The sequence below is a fragment of the Sinohyriopsis cumingii genome, chromosome 1 (genome assembly GCF_028554795.1).
Source record: "Sinohyriopsis cumingii isolate HCF-2022 chromosome 1, ASM2855479v2, whole genome shotgun sequence".
Classification (NCBI taxonomy): Eukaryota; Metazoa; Mollusca; class Bivalvia; order Unionida; family Unionidae; genus Sinohyriopsis; species Sinohyriopsis cumingii.
Genome location: NC_142961.1, coordinates 57092897 through 57115866, shown reverse-complemented (window position 1 = coordinate 57115866; position 22970 = coordinate 57092897). Strand labels below are relative to the sequence as shown.

Here is a 22970-nt window from a genome sequence, read left to right as displayed (position 1 = left end):
ATTTAATATGTGCTATGCATGTTTATTAATTTAATGTCTGGCGGTGACGAGGAGGAAGGGATAGAACTGTTATACTATTTATATTTCAATAGACTTTTAATCAGTTTAGGAGAAGCCAGTGACTTCCTGAGTTGGAACAAAGGAAGCATTGCAGAATACCTGGCACAGAATTTTATTTCTTACAGATGCAGAAACAATAGTGCTTTAATGAGGTATCAAAGGAAACCAGCAAAGAAAATCAGTACATCAGTCTCCAGCCACAAATAAATGAAAAATATTTTGAAAATTGTTGGTATAGCCAATTAATTGTTCAAAGTGCCATTAACATATCAGCTGACAACAACAGCAACAACATTATTGCAAACAGTCTCCACGAACAGGACATTCATTTAGCATTGCTCATGTTATACCATTTTGTGGTGAATTTTTGTTTTTTATTATTTTCGAGATTTTGGGGACCTGGTAATAGCTTTAAAAGTCTGTCTTTTAGAGATTGATAGCAATAAATGTACAATTGCAAAATAGTAATAATCAAATATACATTTCATTCTCCAAAAATTGTTCATTTGTGACTATTCATAGATACTGAGATTGCTCCATATCTTTGTATTTGTTCAGTTTTGCATCTGTCTCCCAAGCTAGCTGTGGATTGAATGCCCTTTTCAACAGCATGTTAGGAACATATGAATTGACAACTTAATGTGCAGAGCTGTTGAATAAATTGGCTCCATTTCACTAAACCATAGATTAAGTATAAAGACAAATGTAAAATAAATTTAATTTCAGGAGTAAATCTGTTTTAGAATAATTTAGGAAGTGATCACCCTGAGAAAATCTCTTTTCCTGAAAACTGACAATAAAGTTGGAGTTCCATTCTCTGCTCCCATGGCATTATTTAGATATGGGTCAGTGGTGGGACATACCCAGGCTTCTGAAGTTGGGGAGGAAGACATGGCCATGTGGGGGAAGACTGGTCTCTGTTAATCCCATGCATATACATGTAGCTATTTGTTTTGGTACAACCTACTTCCACAAAACTGAGGATATCATTGTACATGTATTGCCTTGTCACTGTTAACAAGACCGAGTTATGACACCATTACGTTTCCAGATTATGGCAATGGTGGCATCAACATAATCATACTATTTAAGGTGTTATGTTGCATTCATCATCTACTGGCAGGATATTACATCATGGAATCTTTGATTTTATCCCACTGAGAGAGACACTGACTAGAATTTTCCAGGAGGCTTCTGAATTTAGCAAAGAGGAATCATAGCCTTGTAGGGGAAGACTGGCTTCTCTCATTATCAGGGCTTTAGATGTTCTGTCATGGTCGTGTTCTAGATCACACAAGGCCATAAATGTGTTACTTATAGAAGGTCCTTCAGGATGATTTGCTGGGTTTTTTTAATTGGCACTATAGGTGTAAAGCCTTGATTAGTGTCAAGGAGATTTCCAGTATTTGTCAGTATTTTTAAGGCTGTATCTGGGTGTCTCCATGACATCAGTTAGATGTCACACGCATTCTGCATTTGGCCTTCAGTAAGGCTCTAACAGTTGTTATCTATTGTCATTTGTTATCAAACACATGCCAAAGGCCAAGTTGATATATATGAATCATGCTTTTATTTACTTCTAACAATATGCTTTATGAAGTGAATAAAAGGATATGTTTGGATAATCAGGTTATATACCAGGGCCGAATTGGGGCCCCGAGTGGCAGAATGGTCTAAAGTGCTCACCGATACAGATCATTGCCATCTCACCTCTGTCTATGTGGGTTTGAGTCTTGGGTTCAGCCAATGTGGGTATGTGAAAAAGCTTAACAGTAGCTTCTCGTGGGTTGGTGGTTCTTTCTGGGGTTTTCCTGGGTTCTTCCTCCACCAATTATAAATTATATAAGTACAAACTGAGTAGTCAACTTCTAACAAAAAAACTTGAACAAGCAACAATAGTAAATAGTCTGTCATAATGACGAGAAGTTTACTTCTCTTAATGTCTTTGGTAAATGAAGAAACAATGCAACATCATCTTTATTTGTAAGCCTGCACATGAAAAATATTGGAAGTTTCAACCACTTCAAACCAGCAAACAGAAACAATGCTGGCACCAGTAAGTACAATCAACAACAAAAAATTATTGTAATCAGTTGAACTGGCTAAAAGATTAAATTTTTCGTTTAAAAAACCCTCTCGTTTATAAATATTTCCAATGAGTCTTTAATTGATAACATGTTGAACTAATATTTTGTTGGGATATTCCTGACATTTAAAAAAAAGCTAAGATAGTCGCAGATGGTATTGAAACAGGACTATGTCATTCATTATTGCTTTTGAAACTCATTGGAGATTAGAGCAGATTTAGTAATGCATTTTCCAAGCATGCATCATAACTGCATTTAAAAACAATGTTCCATCCATCATCTGTTGTTTAATATCATGGCTTTTTAAAGCATGATTCTGATCATGGAGAATTTACATTTTTGCAAAGTGATATATATATATATATATTCTGACTTATAAATCAAGTCCAATTGCTAGCTGCACAGCTCCAGATCTGCTTCGTGTAATTCACTGTCAGATTCAAGTCTATGAAGTCTGTTACTTGTAATCAGTAGAGCAAACCACTTAGACCCCTTTTTCAATAGTAAGTCAGGTTCTGTGTTGTTTGAAGTTGGATTCGACTTAAAAGTGAGTATATACGGTAGTTCAGAGTCCAAGCAATCGAAAATCACAAAATAGTGTTTCAGTTGATATGCATTTTCTAGCATTATATTAGTAAAATATGTATCTCCAGGTAACAGTTGGTGTTGTACAAACCCGCGTTGAAGACTACAAACACAAACAACATAGACCATGACCTGCAGAGTCTTTGTTGTTTGTTCTACTGAGTACTCCTAAAAGACTGCATAGACCCAGATCTGCTGGTGCATTATGCTGTGGCATATCTGTGTATGAGTGAGTATATACAGTACATACAGCATATATAGGAAACAGATACCATGTCACCAAATGCCCATACAATGATGGATGATTTAAAAATTCATTGAATTTGCACAACATAGATCTTCCAATCATAGAAAAGTTTTTGTTATTGAAAGTTTACACTGCAACACAGTTATTGAGGTTTACACTACAACACAATTATTGAGGTTACATGGAAACTCCAACTGTAAGTCTGTGAAGATGATTTGTAGCAGGTGGTAACTCATTGATTTTTTTTAAAAGTGTCATATATTTTTCAGTGACTGGATAATTTTCTTTCACAGAACTGCTCTTGCAAGGATAAAAATTGTATAAACACTATATACAAATTTTTTATTTTTCAGTAAGAGAAGTTTCAGTTATGTCACCTATGTTCTATTATGTTGAAGAGTTCATAGCATTATAAAACTATGAAGTAACAAGTGATGGATGTCATGTCTATGATGTAATAGTCAGATGATCATATTTTTTTCAAACCATCCACTGATTTTACAAAAGCAGACATCCTTAATGAAAATAATAGGAATTAAAATACTTTTCTGCTAGTGGTTGTGGAAGTGCCAATAGTTTGTCAAGGTTTTGATTTTAAGTTTTTCATTGCATATATTACCTAAACCCCTTCATGGATTCTCATTATACTTGGCAGGAATCATTTTGAAACTAAGACTATTCATTCTGTGACACACTAACTAGCCTCTTTGCCCTTTGGGTCAAGGTTACAGTAACATAAAATTTATGTCAAGGATTTGGTTCAGAGTGTGAATGCACATATATATTTCCTTAAACCCTTTGTGGATGTTACACGGGGAAAGTGAATGTCCCTCCGTATTTGGTTTTCGTTATCTAGGGGTTGACCACCTTCGATGTTATTGCCCGGTTCGAGTAAATAGAAATATAAGTGGTGAAACTTATAGGTGGAATAGATAGAGATCTGAGCAGGTATATAGAACAAACCAACACGAGCCCCCGTACATATAAACAAACAATTTAATCAACTACATACAAACACTGTGAAAATTCATTACATCAGGAGTGTACTCTGCTTTTAGAAATTTAACTTTCACCGAAATACAAAGAAAACGCAAATAGATCTAAATAAGATAGTCGATCTGTTACTGATAGATTTAGTTCATCATAGGATCGAGTGAACAATCGAAGTCAACGTCTTGTACGATTTCATAACCTGCTCGTCCTCAGTCTGTTTTTGCTTCCTCTGTCGCTGTTCAGACCCCTGGATCTCAGGATGATACTTTCTACCACCCGTCTCAGGACACTCTCAAAATACTTCTTCAGAGATTAACACGTTGCAGGGTTGCGTCACAGGATTATATGTCTCACTGCCCTCTTCTCTATGCTTCTCTGTATAGGTCTCAGAATAACGTCCCTCATTCGTTCGTACGTCTTTGGAGCTATTTTCTCCCTTTGCTGTCAATGTTTTTCCTCCCCCTAATCGGTAGATTAGTTCGTCGGTTCCTTTCGACAATCGTCCCCTTTTTGGACAACAGTTTTACGGAAATTTCTTGCAAATTTCCTGAGTCATAACCTTTGGGTCTCCTCTTGTAGGAGAAGCTTAGACTGATTAAAATTTGATGCGGGCGATATTAAAACCTATGAAATTTTGTGTTGGAACACGCCCTCTCATTTAACGTACCAATCAGAATCAAATATCTCTGCCACCTTTATCCAGAGGCGCCAAAGTCAGGGTCAACTTGACCCTGGTAGTTTGAGTAACAGAGTTTCTGCATTCTCTCAATTGTGACAACTTGACCATGAAAATGAAGTTTTCCTCATCCTAAATTGTCCGCCTGGCTGCTGTATAAACAAATGTTTAATTAGGAACAGAATTCTCCCTCTAAAGGACATTACCGTACACGGTAGTATGGCAATATGATACGCGCTTGTCTCCATAAATCTAATTAATGGTTGTCTGGTCTCAGCTAATGTATTCTTGTTAGATCGACATAAAATTTGCCACTTCACAGTGGAGTTTCTTCATACTTGGATAAATCATTATCAAGCTAACATAGTTCATTCTGCAGCATGGTTGTTTGTATCTTTAACTTTGGAGTCAAGGTCACACTCTAAAAAAAGGACATCAAGGTCATACATTTTACAGAAATGCTTTGATCTATTGTTACAGCTTTATACTGTCTGTCTGTTACAAGTTTCATTTCAGGATAAAACTTGTTTTTGTCTGTCTACAATTTGCCAATGTTTGCAGATGACATGCACATGTGATAAGGAGAAACCCAGCCATTTTGGGGTCAAAAGATAAGAAGTCAAAGTCACTATGACTAAAAGAGAGAAAAAAATGTCTTCATAAAAATGTCTTTCTTCATCATCTACAGCTACAAGGGTTTGTAACTTGCACTGTCATTTTTTAAATCACTGATATAAAAAAACAAAAATGATTTTCCACATGATAACTTGAGTTTTCCACCATCTTCAATTACCAGACATTATGGATGACATGTACTTGAAATGAGGAAGAAGCCTTTTGATTCTGGAGTTGAACTGTCAGAGGTCAAGGACACTGGGAAAGAAAAACTGGATGCTACACAATGATAATAGTTCTGCATCACATACCTGGACCAAACTTTGTGGATGGTATACACTTGGGGTAGTGAAGAAGGATATTTATATTGAGGTCAGGTCACTGTGTAGAAAAGAAGACAGGTGTCTGCTCAACAATTTAAGTTTTCTGTTTACAAGTGTATTAGAAACACAGGTCAGGTGCGTAATGTGCTGTTCATATCTTTAAGATTTTACATTCATCTCTGGTTAAAGTTTTTGCTCTTAAATTATATGTTAATTGTTAGGGAGAAATCTTTGATTTTCCTATGCATTGAACATCAGTAGGCATGACAGTAATTTTTCAATAGGTCAGTAGAGTCTGATAACTGATTAACCATATGAGTATTTTTTTCTGTATAAAGAAATTATTTATTTTACATGGATTGTTCTTTCTTACATAAACAACTCAAATTGGCATGATGTGGTCTTTTATAGTGTAGAAAATTGGTAAACCCATAGAAAACTTCAACCCCGTGTATTTTTGGTGATAATTACATTATATTCCTTGAGACTGCTAAGAACACGGTCATTATACGAGGCAAATATGGACTTCAGGAAGGAATGCAGCTTTAATAAAAGATATATTCAGCATTCTTCTTAACAACTGGTCACTCACTCAGTTACTGTCTGTTTATCCAACTTAATCAACTTTACAGTACTACAGCTTTCTTTTATATGGCTGCATTGTCTTAGCCATGTACCTTCAACTTTGAGCCACTGCTTCAAAAGATGATGAGTTGGCAATATCTCTTACTTGTGGTTCCAAAGCCAATAATGGCTATATTATGAGTGGCAAATCCTTGAGTTAAATTATCAACCTAATTTTCCACAGGAGAAAACAACAATTATTAATGCATGGAAAGAAAACCTTTTTACAAGTTTATGTTACAACATACACCGGTATTTATACTTACTTACCAGTCTTACTCTTGAATCAGAACTTGTAAGATAAAAATCAACCTCCACCCAGATGAAACAAAAGTTTGATTTGAATCTTATTACGAAGTTTGTGAAAAAAATAGCAGCGATTCAGGAGTGCAGTATACCTGAGCTGCCTAATCAATTGTAATAAGTAACATTTTTGACATGTTATAAAATACTTTTATTGTATCTAGCCATTAGCAAATCAAATTGAGACACAATGCATTTACATCATTGACAAGGTAGCTTGACCTGCAGGGGACATAATTTTGTAGAGAACTGAAGAGTGGCAACTTGTGTACATTGTTCAAAATATAATTTCATGGCCTTAAATATATTGTTCTTTGTTGCAGACTGCTGGTTGTTCTTGCTGTCTGATTGTTTAACTCCTGTAGGAGCACAAATAATGGAAAATGTATTTTAACATGTGAAAAACATTAGGATATATTTTAATGCTAGTACTTGGAAAAGAAAAATATTGGAGCAATAAGTTTCTGTATATCACTTGTTTTGACATTTTTAAAAAAATTAGGCATTTTATCTATACTTAAGAAGTTTTTTTTAAGATTTGAAAACCTTAGTCCATTCCATCTCAAGTCTGTTATCTTCCTTCTCATAACACGACCGACTGCAGTGTGTATTTTAGTGATTAAACTTGCAGATGTTTTTCATTCAGTTGCAGTATGCATGGTTACAAGTGTAGGAGGCAAATTAGCTAGTACAGTCATTGAGCTGCCTGAGGCATGTGAAGTTTATGGCAGCTTCTGTGAAATGGATTAGCATGCTGCCATCAGTCTGAAAATAAAAAGGTTGTCTGCTACATTAGGACCTTGCATGGAGTTTTCATTAAGGTTTCTTATGATGTCTAGTTGGTCCTAAACAGAAATGGTGCTGATATGAAGTGAATATGGCTGCCATAGCAACCATCTTGGAAATCTTATCATAACTCCTCCTGAAAAAAAAGTTTATTGATGTGGGTTTTTTTTCTTCTCACCTTGACTTAATTCATTTCCTTTGGTGATATTTGTATATAAAGGACAGTCGAGGATGTGGCATTTTGTTTGTCCTTTATTGACAGATGTCATTTATATGCAGTAGTCTTTGATATGAGATTATACTTGTAGTTCTACTAATGTTTGATTGTCTCTTTTATGTGAATTACCCTTTTTTAACTTTCATACAAAGATTTTCTAGTATAGATATAAAAATTTAAATATTTGACAATGTATAGTCAACTCTGCTTATATGCATAGCCTCGGGACCAGACCCAAGCTATGCATATAAATGGAGTATGCATTTAAGTGGAATTCATGTATATTTACAATGTAAAACGGGTCCCTACTTTCGCTATGCACTTAGGTGATCTATGCATTTGAGTGATGTGCATTTAAGTGGAGCCGACTGTACTGATGAAATAGTTTTATAGTGGGTGTTTTTTTTAATATAAATGTCCTTATATGAAGCTAAAATGGATTAAATTTGAACAAATAGAAGTCCTCTGTCTATGTTAGATAGGTGGTGTTTACATACAGAACAACTATTAGGGCTTGTTAATTGGATTTCAGAATGTATCTTGTGTAGACAGGTGTCATAGAGATTGTCCTTACAGTAGTTTTCATATTTTCATTAATCTCTTTTCTGTTTAATCCGTTTTTATATCATAGATATTATGGAAATAATATATTTGAAAAAAAATAAGTTACAGTTGGTTGGATTTTATAAATCTTTTCCCAGTCATTTGACTGCTGTAAGAGTGCATTTATATGATCCCCAAGCTGACTGACAGACATTGTCTAACAGCTGTGGGAGTGAGGGTGCAAATTTTCCAGCAGCTTCTGATAAACCTACTTCTGTGTGTCAGAAAGATTCATATTTGTCTCCAAGTCTGCAGCAACATTTCACTTGTAACTATGGCAATATCAGATCATGGCTTGTGTTAGTTTTTGTAAACATATCCTGATTGTTTTTTTTTTTCTTAACACCATCTCTTCTAAAAATAGATTAGAACTAGCTTAGTGCTATAAGGTTGAGTTCCTTACATGAAATTATCTTGAAGAAAGTGATGGCCACCTCCAGACTTAGGTGATGATGTTCAACTTTTTACACTCTAGTGATAATGGTTTAGCTTTTTTTGCATTTGACTTTATTTTTTGGACATCACTGCAAGTACAGACATAAAGTTGGATCATGCACTCTTCTTGAAAAGCAATACTTGATGGCATCAGAATTTACCTACTTCTCATTCAGCATTGACTACGGTTTGTTTTGCTCACCTGTAAATAAGGCCATGTGGGCTTATGTTATGGCCCTTCGTTAATATATATATATATATATATATATATATATATATATATATATATATATATATATATATATATATATAATTTTTTAGTGGTTAGACAAGAAAAAACCCTGCTTTAAATGCTCACTACTGCACAAACCATTTTATAGTTGAAAACTACCACTTTTGAAAAATTAAAAGATTAAAAACTTTGTTGTTAAGAAATCCTGCTGATTTAGAAGCCAGTCTGCTGATGAAAATTTTGAAATCTGCTTAACAGATGTTCTAGTTCTGTCAGATTTATTTCTAATGTGTATTGTACAGCAACAATTGTCATTGAAACTTTATCTCAAAGAGCGAGTGCCAGACCAGTTTTAGTCAAACTTGGCATAAAACAGCTTGGCATAAAGGCCTTTCAATTTGTAACGATGCTGATCTGCCATCAAATTTGTCCACCATTGCTAAAAATAGTAAAGAAAAAAGAAAATCTTCTCCACAGCTGCTGAACAGAATTTTATGATATTTTACAGAAGACAACATGGCATGGCATTATAACATTTCAAGCTAATGATTATCTGCTGTACCAGAATTTTACAAGAACCAGTCCATTATTTACCAGTAATTGCTGCTTTCAACTTCATCTAAAAAAAAGACTCCAAACCAATCTTAAGCAAACTTGGCACAGATCATCCTGGCATAAAGACCTTTCAAGTTTGTACAAATAATGCCAATCTGCCGTCAAATGTAGCTCAAGCATAGAAAAAACCTTTCAATGACTTCTTTAACAACAAAGAATAGAATGTGATAAAATTTAACAGAAGGCATACTGGCATGAAGACCTTTCAGATTTGTTGTACCAGTCTGCCATGAACTTTGGCTGTTGTTACTAAAATTACAAAAAATTCTGAACAGAATTTGTTCAGATGATACTGATATGCCATCCTTTTGTTCTTCTCAAAAACCACAGAGTAGAATGTGACCAAAATTGAGAGAAAACATCTTTGAAGACCTTTCAATCATATACAAATGATTCAGACCTGACATAAAATATGACTGCTGTTTCTATAAGTAGAAAAACCTTTACTAAAAACCACAGAATAACATTTGACCAAACTTGACAGAAAGCATCCTGGCATGAAGTCAGTTAAAATTTATACATATGATTTTAATCTGCCATCAAATAGGGTCACTGTTACTAAAAACAAATCGCTCTGGTGGCCTAGTGGTTAGAGTGTCCGCCTCGGATGCGGGAGGTCTTGGGTTCGATCCCCGGTCGAGTCATACCAAAAGACTTACAAAAATGGTACTAACAGCTGCCTCACTTGGTGCTCAGCATTAAGAGGTTAGTGTTAGGACTGGTCGGCCCAGTGTCAGGATAATGTGACTGGGTGGGACATCATGCTACATGCCTGCTGCATGATGCCTTAGTTCTAGACATCACTATAAACTGTCACACTGCAGACATCATAGCGATATGACTGGAAAATTGTTAAAGCTACGTTGAAAATCCAAATCACACACACACACAAAAACACACACACACACAAAATAGAAAAACCTATAAACAACTTTGAAACTACTTAATAGAATTTGACCAGACGCAAGAGAAATCAGCATGAAGACCTTTCATGTTTGTGCAAATGATGTAGTCTGTCATCAGATATGTCTGCGGTTACTAAACGTATAGATAAAACTTTGTATTAATTGTTTGACAGAATTCAACCATGTTTGACAGAATAATGCTGACATGAAAGCCTTTCAAGTTTATTTTTAACAAATGGCATTACTAAAAATAGAAAAATACTTTACACACCTTTATCATAAAATAGATTTTATCAACTTTATCAAATTTAACACAAATCATGCTGGCATAGGGGCCAAACATTATTGCATGAATCATATGATATATATATATATATATATATATATATATATATATATATATATATATATATATATATCAGAAACATAAACTGACAAACAACATTGAAAAACTAGTGTTAAAGCAGCCTACTCACTTCTTGAATCTAATAATTCATATTTCAGTAGCACAATATCACAAAAGTTGCTTACATAATCAAAAGAGGAACAAAACAAGAATTATTATTATTCAAAGTCTATTGGATGTTTGTTGTAGATGTTTATATTGTGATCCAGTATTGATCAAACTTGAAATAATGGTGTCTATGAGTGTTGAATGGGTTTCTTAATGAGTAAAATCAGTGCATATTATTGCATACCTGCCATAACAAGGCATGTTACTCTGTAAAAAAAAAAAAACACAAGTTTTTACTCCCAAACCCCATGGCACAGTCGTGTTTCAAAAACACCATTTTCAGGAACCTTCGAAAAAGATAAAGAAAAGAGCAGAGCTTCATTATACGCCTGTTACATGATGCGTGTATAAATGGTAAACAGTCAGATTGGAGCTAATGTAAAACTTGAGCAGTTTTAATAGCAGCAGTTAAAAGGCAAAGAGGTCAAGTATAAACCAACGTTTCACACTGTACTTCAGCCAATGTGGGTATGGGGGCCCCGAGTGGCCGAGTGGTCTAAAGCGCTCTCCGTTACGGATCACTGCCATTTCACCTCTGTCTGCGTGGGTTCGAGTCTCCGATTCGGCCAATGTTGATATGTGAGAAAGCTTGCCAGTAGCTTCTCGTGGGTCGGTGGTTCTTTCCGGGGTTTTCCCGGGTTCTTCCTCCACCATTATTACTGCCTGCCATGTATAGCCTATCGTGTGCTGAAAAATGGTGTTAAACCACAGAACACCAACACCAACACCAATGTGGGTATGTGAGAAAGCTTGCCAGTAGCTTCTCGAGGGTCGGTGGTTCTTTCCGGGGATTTCCCAGGTTCTTCCTCCACCATTAATACTGGCCACCATGTATAGCCTATCGTGTGCTGAAAAATGGTGTTAAACCCTACAACAACAACAACAACAGCAACAACAACACACTGTACTTAATTGGCTAACAATAGCTAGTGTGATATGTTTGAAGACTGCAGTGGGTGAGTCCATTATGCTCATTTGTATAGGTTAAAATCACAAGGTTGAACAACCCAGTATCAATCAAAGAGGTGCTAGAGGTGTGTATGAGACAAAAACTTATTATACATCATTGCCTTGAATGAGAATATTGAAGCCATATGTATTAAATATTATTGACAAGTTTGTGACCAGCAGTAATGTTATTTGAATTTGATTTTACTCCATATGTGTCACACAAAGCGTGATTATTTCAATTGTTGGAATAGTTGGAATTGTGTTCAAGTGTGATACAATTTTGAAGGCAATTCAGGAAACAACTAGCAGTGTGCAAAGTCAACAAAAATAGATTTCAGAACTCATGGTGATGGAATTTTAGTTAATGAAGCATGCCATCTAAACGTTGGGGGAAGGATTCATTTAATTCTTTGCACGGCAGTCTGCAAATAACATAACAGCATATGTTATTCCAGTGTGGGTGATGCATGTTGAAATAGGGTCTCCACCTGTATGTAACATATTTGGCACAGTGAAATGAACATTCAGATTAGTTCTCTTTATTGTTATTTGTTATCTTGATCATGATAAAATACTGTTAATTGCCCCAAGTGGCCGAGTGATCTAAAGCACTCTCCATTACGGATCACTGCCATCTCACCTCTGTCTGCGCCGGTTTGAGTCTTGGATTCAACCAGTGTAGGTATGTGAGAAAGCTTGCCGGTAGCTTCTCATTGGTCGGTGATTCTTTCCAGGGTTTTCCCCCCGAGTTCTTCCTCCACCATTAATACTGGCTGCCATGTATAGCATATCGTGTGCTGAAAAATGGCGTTAAACCCTACAACAACAACAATACTGGCCACCATGTATAGATTATTGTGTGCTGAAAAATGTCGTTAAACCCCACAACGACAACAATGACAATAATTGACCTATGCTTTCAGGATGAGTTGCATTGAAATCGACTGACTGAAAGACAGTGATAAGAATGGGCATATGTTTACACAGTTGATGTGTGCTGATAAAGCGTTACCACCCGTATGGGACAGAGACACTTATTGCTGCTTTATTGCCTGTAAAAACCCCACATGAAAATAGTATCCTTCCTCCAATGAAATTGTCAGTCCCAAATGTGATATATGTTTATTTTTCTATAATAAGAATAATATGTCATGGTCAGACTGGATCAGATACAGTTTTGACAGTGCTAAAATTATGGTCATCAAAAACATCTCTGTTCTGATCAGGTTTTTTTATTAAGCCTATATTTTGCCATTTAGTGGATTTTAGAGACAGAAACTTGGTGTATCTTTTTATTTAAATGTCTGTATGGTTGTAATTAGTTGTGTTTGCACATATGTATATGTGTATGGTGATGATATTTGACAGTACTAAGTCTACCAGCTATTTGTTGTTTCTTTGTAAGTTTATTAAAAACTTTGAATAAGACAGATATAGTAAAAATGGTCAAATCAACATGATATAAAGTGTCGTAGATAGTTTATCAAGGTAGTGATCTTAAAATTCTACACAAGCCTACTTTGTTTAATAGCCAACTAGTAAGTTATGTAAGCCAGGTGAACATTATCACACCCACTTGGACCTCTTTGTATGGTTCTTGCTTAGTATAAGCAGATGATATATATTGGTGATGCTTGTATAGGGACCATATTGAGGAGGCACAGTTTTATAAGTTGTCAAAATTGGGTTAAATTGAGCTACTTCTTACATCAGGTTACCAGGGATGGGTTATTTTTGTTTACTTCTTACTCCATGCAAGCTGATGAGGCATACCATCCTTTGATATTGGTAATTGGTAAGATACTTACGCTTTTCTTCTGACAATCGTATACTCATTATTCCCACTATGAAAACAAAGTCATATGGACAACGTTCTTTTGCATACCAGGACCCAGCGACGTGGAATGAATTGCCCACTGAACTTTAGACACAAAGACACAGTGACCCCATTCAGGAGTGCTCTTACAACTTGTTTATTTCGACTGCAAGAACAAACTTAAAGACCTAATAATGTTTCCTTCCTTAAATATTTTCAGCATGTTTTTTGTTTTCTAATTTCATGATGTTTGTTTTTTGTAATCATATCATTATGTTTTTTATGTTATAGGTGTTTTCTAATGTTGTAAAGCGCTAAGAACTTCTAAAGGTTACGCGCTATACAAAGTCCTAATTACTATTATTATTATTAATGCTAATTAAGCAACAATATTGAGGCAGCAGTTTTGTCATATGTCAAAAGTGGATTAAATTTCGTTAATGACCAGAATAGGATTGCTTTCTTTGCTTCTTTTTCCATATAAGCAGATTAGATAGATTTACTGTCAGAATGTACATTTTTCTACCAGTACTTGGATCTGTGTTGTATTTTGTGAACAAGCTCATAAATGTCTTCCAAATTTGGGTCTGTAAATACAGTAACATCTTACAGTACACTTTGTGCTAAATACATGAGGAGGATTTTTTCCCTTGTGAAGAAGATCTAGGAGATCAGTCAGATTCACAGAGTATTAGAGATAAATTTGGGTTGTCTGGACAGTGTCCCCTGTGTTGTCCCTGCCATCATCAAGAGCTTTTTTAGATAACAAGACTGGTTTAGAGTCTCAGGTGACAGGAAAGTCCATTTGTATCATTCAGGTAAGAAAAAGAGTAACAGTCTAAGGACTAGCAGATATAGAAGAACAAGAGTATATGTATCTACCGGAGTTGATTTCATTGTCAAGCATGGTAATATGATGCTGGCTTGGAAATTGAACAGATTTTGAAATAATTGTTTATAGGATGTGGATCTGTTTTCAGCTGTTTATTTAAAAATATTGGAAAATCACATTTCTTTGCCTTTAAGCATTCCAGTATCTTGCTCAATGTAACTATGTTAACCCATGATAATATAATTTAAAATAAACCATGAAAATATATAGTCAGGGCTTTCCTTATCAGCAGGAGGACAGTGATTTACCTGGCTACTTTTACTTTATACCTGGCTGCTTTAAAAAAAACACTATCCCTGTTGCGGGAGGTTTCTGAGACCCCCGCCTACTTTGAAAACGCACCCTCCAACTTTAAATCTAATAGAAGACCCTGTATAATGGAAACTAGAATTTACCAGAATGTGGAAGGGACATTAGAATGGTTCAAATGAGTGGAGCATGAAATCTGGGGTGTATATTCTTAAGTAGATCCATGATTTATTTCTAAAAGGGTTAAAGTTTAACATGAGTGTTTCACTTTACATAAAATGGCCATTTTTTTCTTCATTTTTACACAGAAAAATATGCTGTAATTATAGGAAAAAGGGAATTTGATTGATCCACCCCACTACCAACCCTTCTAAATCTTGCCCTGTATATTTGAGTATTGAAGAAAGAATTTTGATGGACGTTGTTTTAATAATCAGAGCTTCAATAATACACGATTGCTTTTGTGATAAATAGTGAGTGAAATTACTCATGCAAATGCATTGCAAGGGAGAACAAGTAAATGTTTCTCATATCAGAGTAAGCTTGTTGCTACATAATGTGACATCACAGAAGATCTTGCAAAATGGTACAGTATATAAAGGTCATGCCACGTCATGCTGTGTATTTATGCACAATTATGTCGTAATTATAACAAAATATTTCATCAAACAGATATGTATTCACTTTAATTTTATGAAAGACGCATTAAGAAAGAATTTTTTTTTACAGATGTACCAAATCTACAGATAAAAACAGCTTACTAAAAAAAAAATCTGGATTTCTGACCAACAAGTTTTGGCAGGCTGACAAGCTTGACCCATCCTAATTCACTTTTACCCACACTATCTAACACAGCAGTCTCAAACATGTGGCCAGCCAAGCTGTATCATGTGGCCCACAAAATGTCATGAGGGATAATAAAGGTGGTGAGGCCCTTGGGCCATCGAAAATACCCTCATGTGGCCCTCGGGGTAGATTGAGTTTGAGACCCCTGATCTAAGCACACAAACATTGTGATCTATAAATTACTCTTTTCAGTTGCTCTTCAGGCAAACATAGTATTACCTTATAATCTATAGTGTTATGCATGGTGACTGTTGCATGACATAATACTGTCCAAAATTTTAAGACCTGTTGGCTTTTGTCTTGTTTGGCTTTATGATTGTATCAATTTATAAGTTTTAATTTATTTGAAAATTTGCATATTTTTTAGATGGGTCAGCATTTTTGTTCACCTTTTGCAACATAACTTTACTAGTTGATATTTTTGTCAGTGTGGTAGGTTTATTAGCATAAATACAACACAGTAAATGTCTGAAAAGTACCTTATGTCTAAGAACAAGTTCTGTATGTGTGAGAACAGCTTTGCACCCAAACCAGAGCCATGTGCCATCACTTAAAGTCCTTAGGAGGGAGTCTGGGGAAGAAAGGGATGATGTTTGACATCAAGGGCTGTATTTAGTGTGAACAGGATTTTGACATTGCACTTTAATTAGACTCATTCATGTAGTTGGTAGTTCCTATCCCACATGTAAATGAAATGGTTCTTATTATTGTCTTAATATCACTTGAAAGATAGACTAATTTATGAGTTACTTGCATCTGCACAAATGATAATAGCATGATTGGGAATGGTGTCTGAACTTAAGAGATGGGGCAATTTGCAAAAACAAATTTATCAGTAAATTTATTACAATTGATGAAATTGACAAGTCTGCATAATTTTGAAATGTACTTCATAGTGACAGAGATTCATTATTGGTCCCTGTTGACTGCTCAAATAAAAATCCCAAAGACACCTCCCCCATTACAAAAGTTGCAGGAGTTTTATTGTGGAAAATTGGGTGGGGTCTTTAGAGGTAGGGCATATGGGGGTGGGAAATGGTGTTCATAGTACATAGATCCAATATTTTGATTTGTCAGCAAATGGCAGAATTTGTCTTGTTTTGTGGGTTCTCAGCTGTACTATTTTTACATTGTATCTACTCTAGGTCTTAAAATATGTTACAGAAAGGATGAGAAACCAGCAATTTAAGTAAAATTCAACAAAATTTCATTTCCCTAGAACAAAAAGTAAAAATTCAAAAGACAAAGTATTGTGAATTAAATTCTAAATAATCCTAAATGTTATGTCACAAGTCAACCAGCTTAAAATGTTCTGAATGAATTACAATGGTCCTGAATGTCCTGATGTACCATTGATGCAGTCTAGAATGTCTGAGAGTTTTCAATTATTGCAAAATAATGTGCCAATCCAGTCAGTGAGGACTTAGTAACTCCAAATCATTTAAATAACAAATTACCCTGATAACAGATTCCACAGACTGATTTTAAGATAGGAATTATTTGTTTACCAAGTTCCCAGTATATACAAATGTGAGTCATTTTAAATGAAAATTCCACTAAATTTTGAGTCATTTTAATTGAAAATTCCACTAAATGTTAAACACGTTTAGGCCTTGAACTCCGATTTTAGTAAACATCTGTATTACTTAGTCATGACAAAAGTCAGATATGCATAAACTCCAGCCACAACCTTCAGTCACAGGCAGAAAATTAAGCAAAAGTTAAAGAGGTATACATAACAGTATGGGGTGGGTGGAAGGCAAAGTTATTCATAACATTCTTGTAATAATCTACTCAGGGCACATAAATTGTATTTCAACTTGAAAATTTTACACTTGCTATTGACTGTTCATGCCATAGATTTTGAAAGTCGTTACTGAAAGTAAAATGATTTTGAGATGCTTCAAAAACGTTTCTCAAACCATGTAAACAGTATTTACTTGCTCAGAAAATTTACTATATTATTTTTATACAAATGTTTCAGTTTTTAAAAGCATTTTGAATTTTTTTTTTTAAATTTTGATCTCTTTATGTGAATATGAACAGGAAGTTGTATTTGTTTAGTCGGCACTTTAAAGAGTTGAAATAATTATTATAAGATTCATGAAGATAGTGTCGGTAAATTTAGCGTTTAGCCCTCAAAAAATACTAGATTTAATATCATTTTCTTTTTTGGTACTCATATTTCTTGTGTTTTAATAGCTGATATAATTCAAGTTTGAAGGAATTTATTAGTGAGTAAATATAACACATCTGTATCTCAGAAAGATTCCTTGTGAGGAGAATGGCAATAAAGGTCAAAGGTGCAGTTCTTAGAGATCACACATACTATAAATCAAATTTTAGTAAGTGCAAAAAGTTAGTGAATTTGTGAAATTATTTTTGACCAAAATTGAAATGATAATCAAAAAGTTTTGAGGTTTAATTACATGATGCTAAAATGCTGAATCTGCTGTGTTGAGAAAAGGGTTATGACAAAAAACATAATTTACATTAAATAGCATAACTTACAGTGTTGATTAGAGGTTTTGGTTGTGTGCACCATATACTTCAAATTGAGTACAGTTTTCCTTTTGTGTGATTTTAAATTTTTTTTTTATAGTGGACTGATTCTGACTTGTGTAGATAATAATATACAAATCTGTCACTGAGTTCTATACAACAGTGTAATCAAAGAATTAAGGACTACAGTCTAGGGTGTTGGTTAGGTGGAGGATAGAGAGCAGCAATCATACACCTTGGGGTGATTGTAGTTTATAGAAAACTTGAATTAATTAGAATGTGTGTGGTAAGTGGGGAGTTTGGCACAAGGCAGTGGGGGGTAGGCTTGAAGCAGGAAGACTGAAGGAACTGTTTATGAACAGTCTGTGGAGGCAAGCTACTGATTTGGTCAGCTAATTACAAAGCAAGTTTAGTGCCTTCTGTTATCTAACGGACCATCCCACTGATATCTTGACTACTGCACTGAAGATTGGGGGAGTGTGAGGGAAAGGTTTTTTTCTTCTTCTGCATTTAAGTCTCCTCAATTTTGAACATTCATCTTGTATCCCTGACACCATAGTGAAGCAGAGTCATATAGGGGATGCCAGGGATAGTTGTGTTTGTGTCTGTTTATATACATGAGAGAGAGAGGGAGGGAGGGAGGATGATGTACATATTGAGATACCAAGACTTGCACAGTAAAAGAAAGGTGTTAATCTCCAAATTCGTCTCATTTATATGAAAGTATTCAGATACTTTGCCAAATAAAAATACATTTATGTTGCATATGTAATCAAGATGGTGTATTTTACGTCAGCAAGACGAGTTACCAACATGTAGTATGATCACATTATTGTGTAGACAAATTGATACATTTATGTTGCCTTATGATATTGAAGTTGAAATGTTGTGCTATTGAAGTTGAAATGTTGCAACAGTAGAAAAGCTGAAGTATCTGGATTTATTGTCATATCTTGATGATAATATTGTCAGACGCTAGCAGTACAGTAACTCTGGCTTAAAAGATTGCCTAATCATGTATACTAGAGAAATATATTGATATGTTATAAATGCAGATTAATACTGCCATAATTTCATAATATATATATGAATGTTTCAAATTGCCTAAACTGAAAATATTCAGAAATATTCAGTTTAAAGATAATTCTCACTCCTAATTTGGACAGTGAACAACTTGGACTATTGAAATAGATGTACTGAGCAGACCTTAAAAGTCATTACACAACAAAATGTTGTAGTGATATTGGCAGACTGTGCACTATTGATCGACTTTAAATGGTTCCTGGCTCATAAAGCAGGAAAGAAATGATGTTGGTCTTAGATAAAACTAAGTATGATGGATAATACTTTATGTAGCATGTTTCTTGGCCCCATCACAAACAGCATAACAGAGTAACATGGATTAGAGACTTTGACCTTAAAGCCTTGACAGTTTGCACAGTGTTATCTCTGTACCTCAGTAGCTATGGAGCTGAAACAAAAATTATAAATGTTGATCTGTGATCATGATGTCGATCACAGGAATCATGCGTGAATGATCAGTGGATTCAATTGTGTGTGAGCGAGGTTTATTTTATTGTCAAAAAAACATTTGTTCTTTTATTTTGTAATAATCTTTGTCAGTGTCTGTGTGAATATATGTCCATGCATGTGAGAGAAAGAGCAGAATGAAAACAGACTCAAATGTCAACTATAACAATCTGATGTCAGAGAAAATAAATTCTGTGCAAACCATACTAATATTAATTGATTGGTTGTAAAAGTTAATTTACTGGTAAAACCAACAAGGCTTATATCAGCATGACTGGATCTTGCACAAGCAATTGTTTATTTTAAATTTAAGAAAAATGCTTATTTCTGTTAGGAAAAAACTGATACAAAAGGACTAGTGTTGTACATCACTTGACCAGTTGAAATGGAAGTTTAATGATTGGGCACATAACTAGTGGAAATGTAATTAAAATTTCTCATGGAATTTTTTTGGTAACTTAATGAGTCCATAGTTCTTTAATTTATTAGTAATATTTATGGTAATCAATATCATTTTTTTAATTATTTTAAACATTTTCATTAGGGTTGGATTGGTATACTGGTAAATTGGTCTTAATCAGTAATCTGTGCTGATATAATCATCATAAATCTTTTTTCACTGTATTTAAGACATTTTCAAATTCAAACAGCTGTTTCACTTGTCATCTGTTCAATAAATCAGGTAAATAAAATAAAAAATTATGTATGAATCAATCACACATGATATGAAGTAAACAACTACATATCATGGTCTAGCAGCTGTTTGCAGCAAACAGTACAACAGTTTACAGCTAAACATACATGAATAGCATTAAATACGAGTCATCGATACACATTGCTTGAATGAGAATCATCAAATTTAGTTCCTTTTTGGTCCAAAATGATAAAAATCAAAGGATTTCCAGAAGGGGATATTGCTGACACTTACTGAACTTATCCTTCTCGTTCCATGCGTTGTGTATTGGAAGTTATACATCTTTATATATTTTGGAATCATTCCTAATTTTGTTCAATCTCTTTACTTTTTTAAATTCTGTATAATTCAATGTATTTTTATGCATATTTATTAATAAAAAATAAAACGATTAAGTAAATGACAGATAATGCAATCTCTTTATGCAGAGGGCATGACAGCAGTAATATTGGAAAGAATATTTTTTCCAACTTTTGAGGTTTCTTTATTTAAAAATATATTTGCATTCAACAGTGTATAAAGTGTAGAAATGCTTTATAAGCATTTATCTTTGACAACAGATTATGCTTGCTTTAATTACAAATATAATTACAAATTTAGTTAAATATATTACAAAAAAATAAATCTTTGAGGATAAATTAACAAAGATTTGAAATTTGTGTTTAAAAATTGATCCTGAGCAGCATTTGTAGTCAAATAGTAATTGGAAGAAGCAGAAATGCTTGTAGTAGACAGTAAATGCTTTAGCTATGGAAACTGTATTAGGACATTGATAGGACAAGAAATGTAGTGATAAAGGAAAATGGTTTAAAAAAAATTGTATTGATAAGAAATTCAGATTTATTAGGCAATAGCAACAAGATGTCTTAAGCCAAGAAAACAGTGACATAATTAATCAATGAGTTGTCCAGGGACAATTAATGTGTTGCCACATGTCACACAAACCGTAACACATGCTGTTACAGATGTTCTGCTGACCAGTACTATCACTGACAAAGATTTACTGGTAGCTTATTGGACATTTTGGCCTAATGTCCATTATCCATCTGAGAGCCAATATATATATAATATGCAAATTCAAATTGTCTCAAGTAAACATTTTTAAACCATTGGTCATGACATTTGCAGTAGCGCTAAAATTTCACACTATAAGTGTCAGTGTAAATTTTTTGTTTTATATGATATGCTATACCAATATGTAGGCCTTGGTTATCTTTGCTTTTGTGATAGGTCAGCTTCTGTTCAACTTTAATAAATTGTTCCTTGAGAATTACAGTCATTATCAGAATTCAAAAATGTCGCTTTCCTTATTGAAACAATAAATTGTGTAGGTAATGAATTTTTATCCTTTGGATATTAAAAGAAATCCATAGGTATTCCTAATGTGAATCATTTCCTTTTATCAGTAAGTTATCCATATGTTGTCTGAGCATTAACCATCCTATGTAACTATAATATTCCTTCAAACACCAAGTTTGTCATGGCTTATCTCCCTTGCTTGAGAGTTCTTCCATAATTTCTTTAGTCCTACACAGTAGCAGTCCAAGATTTGATTGAAAGAATTCAGATGCTGAAAATGGAAGCTATATTTAGACTGGTTGTAATTCTATCCACCAGATGCCATGCTTTCCTTGGCCTTTTACCTCCAATTATGTTGTATACCCCTATCTGCAGAGTTCACTGGCTGCCACTTTGGGTTGCCCCAGTGCAACAGTAGCAGCAGCAATAACTTAACAGAGGCCCCTGGATGGCTTCTGGAAGCAGCCAGGCATTCTGGGAAACTTGGAAGTTACAAGCTTCATTTGAAATTAAACTAGGTCATTTAGTAGACATCAGTTTGTCCCTGTCTAAAATAGAAGTTGAACAAAAATTAACAATACAATGAATGCAAAAACTGCAATAGTCAAGAAATATTTAGGAGTTCGCAAAGGAAAATATGTAATATACTTGTCATAAAAGATGAGTTAGACATTGAATGCTTGCCAAGTTTATAAATGGATCAAAATCTTAAGCAGCTTATGACTCATAGAAAGTCATTTCCTGTCTGAAAGCATCTAGGCTCCAGAACAATATAGGAACTGATTTTAGAATTTCTGCAAAATATTAATTTTTCAGAATACTAGCATTGGTGGTATTTTTGAAAATTGTAATAGTTTGACATATAAATGTCTTATCTTAATTTATGGACATTTTCGGCACATTGTAATCTGGTATTAATATGCTTACAGTGTAGTTGTTTGTTTTTCTTCAGCTTTAATCTTTGCCTGTTGTACAGCATTACTTTACAAATTAAATCAAGCAAACCTTAGTAAATCAGCAACAAAATTCATACATGGGCCTACTAATGTTAGATTATAAGGTTAAAAATTTACAATTTCTTGTTCAGTGCAGGAAATTTACCAATATAGGGAAAAACGATTTCGCTGCTTCTTGATGATACTTACCAAAACTGTGAGTAAAGGATATATTTGCAGAGTCCTTCAGTATTTCCAACCAGTAAGCGCTTGAAGATTTTGCTATACACAGAATACATACTTCTTTACATTCCATAGAAAATATTTTAACTTATGGGATAGCAAAGAAGTATGGATCTTGCACACAGCGTGAACTTCTCCAGTTTGATGTTGCCTTGACCACTAGGCATGGGCTGAGGTAGGTTTGCAGGCTAGC

At 34.4% G+C, this 22970-nt stretch overlaps 1 protein-coding gene and 1 long non-coding RNA gene across 2 annotated transcripts in view; one reads left to right on the top strand and one right to left on the bottom strand.

Annotated features, from left to right (window-relative positions):
* Positions 1-22970, top strand: part of LOC149806917 (E3 ubiquitin-protein ligase MIB1-like) — a 201240-nt gene that overhangs the window by 99616 nt on the left and 78654 nt on the right. The window lies entirely within an intron of this gene.
* LOC149806919 (uncharacterized) lies at positions 21118-22859 on the bottom strand. The gene is made up of 2 exons (XR_016421318.1): positions 22745-22859; positions 21118-22147 (listed from the first exon to the last, which is right to left on the bottom strand). It is a non-coding gene; the product is annotated as an uncharacterized LOC149806919 (long non-coding RNA).